Consider the following 3,694-nt stretch of genomic DNA (forward strand, 5'->3'; position numbering starts at 1 on the left):
CAGCAGAATGGGATGCATTTGATTGTTCTCATCGTCATTGACACTTTCTTCTCTTGGTTTCTCTGATACCTCAGTCTTAGTTTTTAGATTGTTAAAGCAAACTAAATATGGCCTGAGAAAGATTCCATACTTCTATATTTGAATCATCATTGACAAATGGTAACATAGCTTAATAGGCACACAAGATTGAAAACCTAATTTAAGACTATGCATCTGTAATGATAGCTGAGTCTTGGCCAATCCCAGCAGCCATACTTCAACCACTCATAGACTGCTGAGTGTTCAAACTGTGTTCAAATAAGGCAAAGGCCAACCTGTAACCCATCCAGCTGTCTCTGTATACCTCACTTCTGATTTTTGTATATTACTTTACTTTTTTTGTCTATAAATTTGTTCTGACCATGAGGAACCCCTGGAGTCTCTCTGAATCTGCTTGATTCTAGAGACTGCCTGATTCATGAATCATTCATTGCTCAATTACACTCTTTTAAATTTAATTTGGCTGAAGTTTTTCTTTCAACAAGATAAACTTGTCACTAATAAGAGTTTTAATTTTTTTCCAGTTTGATTTTCTGTCTTTTGCATTTTGCTTATGGTAGGTTTTGTAATGTGGAATTTTTATTTTATATTTTATATTGTCAAAATCTTGACCTTTCCTTTCATGGGTTATGTGTTGTGTCATACCTAGAAAGACCTTCTATGCTCCAAGAGAAAAATCCTGTGCTTTCTTCTTCTATTTTATTTATTTATTTATTTATTTATTTGAGACAGGGTCTCACTCTGTCACCCAGGCTGGAGTGCAGTGGCATGAACTCGGCTCACTGCAACCTCTGGCTCCCAGGTTCAAGTGATTCTCTCATCTCAGCCTCCCAAGTAGCTGGGACTACAGGCATGGGCTACCATGTCCTACTAATTTTTGTATTTTTAGTAGAGACGGGGTTTTGCTCTGTTGCCCAGGCTGGTCTTGAATGCCTAAGCTCAGGCAGTTCGCCCACCTCGACCTCCCAAAGTGCTAGGATTATGGGCATGAGCCACAGTGTCCAGCCGACTGTGCTTTCTTCTTCTGAAGAAAAAAAAAATAGAAATTGTGGCTCACATGGATCTTCATTCAGACTTGAGGTGTCCCACTGGGAAGCCCTGCTGGCCCCAGCTGGTTCCAAGCATCATTTCTTAGAAAATGTTGTAGACGTCACTCCAGAGCAGGGATCTGCTCAGAGGTGGGGATGGGCAGAAACCCTGTTTGAAAGGTCTAAGGGCCACACTGGAATGTAGGGATTCACTTTTTTTTTTTTTTTTTTTGAAACAGAGTTATGCTCTTGTTGCCCAGGCTAGAGTGCAACGGTAGGATCTCAGCTCACTGCAACCTCTGCCTCCTGGGTTCAAGGGATTCTCCTGTCTCAGCCTCCTGAGTAGCTGGGATTACAGGCATGCACCACTGTGCCTGGCTAATTTTGTATTTTTAGTAGAGATGGGGTTTCTCCATGTTGGTCAGGCTGGTCTCGAACTCCCAACCTCAGGTGATCCACCCGCCTTGGCCTCCCAAAGTGCTGGGATTACAGGCATGAGCCACTTTGCCTGGCCAGGGATTCACTTTTTTTTTGTTTAATTTTAAATTATTATTATTGTTTTTTGAGACAGGGTCTGACTCTCTGTTGCCCAGGCTGGAGTGCAGTGGTACCATCTTGGCTCACTGCAACCTCCACCTCCTAGGCTCAAGCCATCCTCCCATCTCAGCCTCCCAAGTAGCTGGGATTACAGGCATGTGCCACCATGCCCAGATAATTTTTTTTTTTTTAATAGAAAGAGGGCTTCACCATGTTGCCCAGGCTGGTCTTGAATTTCTGAGTTCAAATGATCTGTCTGCCTTGGCCTCCTAAGGTGCTGGGATTACAGGTGTGAGCTACCACACCCAGCTGCGATTCATTTTTGACCAAGAGAAAAAAGACGAATCTAGTTGACCATAAAGTGACAAGGAATATCTGCTGCATATTTGAGGATCTTTTGATCAACTTAATACAGAATCTGGCATCTTTACATCTCCTTAGGGCCAGATGATCATAGCTTCTCCCAGCCTCAGATACTGTTTTTTTTTTTTTTCCCCCTATGTAACTCTTTTAATAAATAAAGCATATTCATGGCCTAGATTTTAAATCACATTTACAGATGAGGGAAAACTTCTAGGCCTAAACAGGTAACAGTCAAGCGACTACTGCTGGAAGGAGTGGTGCGCCACACGCACCTTAAGCCTCAAGAGTGGGGACTGCAGGGCCAAACACCAAACACATCACCTCTAGGCCAGACGGAGAGTGGAGACCCAGGAAGCCCATGCGACCACTATCTGCCCCTTCCCCTAGTGCTGGAGAACCAACTGGACACTGTTACTTTCAGATGAACTGGAGGTGGGTCCTGATCATATTACATGAAGCTTTCCACCACTGTGAACAATTAGGCAAGGCATGAGTGACAGAAGGGGCATCACTGATAAATACAGAGCAATACTGGGGCAGTAAAGAGGAAGCTACAGAGACATTCGTGTTTCTTCAAATATCAGAAGCTTCCACATCACAGCAGGAGAGCTGAGGATGAGCTCCACCTCCTGAAGGCTTAGTCCAAAAACTTCCTGTTGGCATTTGCACCAAACAAAGCTCCCCGGACTTCTGGAATCATCTGCTGGGCTATGAGATCCAGCCGGCTTTCCAGGGTGTTGGAAATCTTTATTTTACAATCCCCATTATAGATCTCAACTCCACCAGCTATGTCTTCAGGCAGGTAGGACTCCTGGTCAATTTGGACATCAACATCGTTTTTGGTGGCAATTTTGTACATAGGGATTGCCTTCTGCACTGCAGCCTTTACCAGAGGGAAATCTTGTTTCCTGCAATGAACAATCATTCAGGGCTCCCGCAACTGGTACAAACCCTGGAGAACCAGTCCATCCAGCAGCACTTGGTACCTGGTTGTACCTTTTACCACCTCGCTGAGTCTCTGTTTTGCTTCATTTAGTAGGTCTGTGATAAGGTCGTCTCTCGCTCTGAGGACTTTGAGTCTCGCTTAATTCATCAAACTGGACATCTGAATTTTCTTCTGCTGCTCAATCTGTTTCTCTTTCTTCTCATAATATTCCATAATCTTTAGTCTTTGGGTTTGCACAAGCCGACCTTTCTCTATGTTGAACTCTTCTTCTGCCTTTGCATCTATTTCTTCTGCTTTCTCATTGGCTTCTTGTTAAATGAAAGCCATCATATGCTTTATCTGCTTTTGCACGTCAGCATTGCTGAGAGTCATGGCGAGAACAATGCTAGGTCGGTGAGCAGCAGGCTCGAGTTTAGGTTTAAAGGGTGAGGGGAGACGAACGGGCAAAGGGAAGCCCTGCACAGATCTCGGTTTCCTTTCTCAGATACTTTTAATATGTTGATGAATTTCAGATATATATTTTCATTTCATGCTTCTCTTCTGAGCTCAGACATCTCTAACTTAGCTATGTCCAAAATGGAACTTTCGATCTTTCATTCTGATTTTGACACTGCTCCAGTCTTTCCTAACTAGGGATAGGCACCTTGGCATACCAGACACTTGGAGTCATTAAATTTTTTTTTTTTAATTTTTAAATTCTCTTTTTTCTTTAAACAATTTTTTCTTTTCTTTTTTTTCTTTTTCTTCTTTTAGATAGGGTCTTGCTGTCTTTCCCAGGCTG

The 3,694-nt window shown here is 42.9% G+C and overlaps 1 pseudogene across 1 annotated transcript; it reads right to left on the reverse strand.

The window, feature by feature from the left end:
* Positions 1–2,106: 2,106 nt before the first annotated feature.
* LOC117080805 lies at positions 2,107–3,386 on the reverse strand (annotated as a pseudogene). Its single transcript, XR_004435964.1, has one exon. The product of XR_004435964.1 is annotated as a V-type proton ATPase subunit E 1-like (transcript).
* Between the last annotated feature and the right edge of the window lie 308 nt (positions 3,387–3,694).

Source organism: Trachypithecus francoisi, unplaced genomic scaffold (genome assembly GCF_009764315.1).
Source record: "Trachypithecus francoisi isolate TF-2019V2 unplaced genomic scaffold, Tfra_2.0 Lachesis_group8, whole genome shotgun sequence".
Classification (NCBI taxonomy): domain Eukaryota; kingdom Metazoa; phylum Chordata; class Mammalia; order Primates; family Cercopithecidae; genus Trachypithecus; species Trachypithecus francoisi.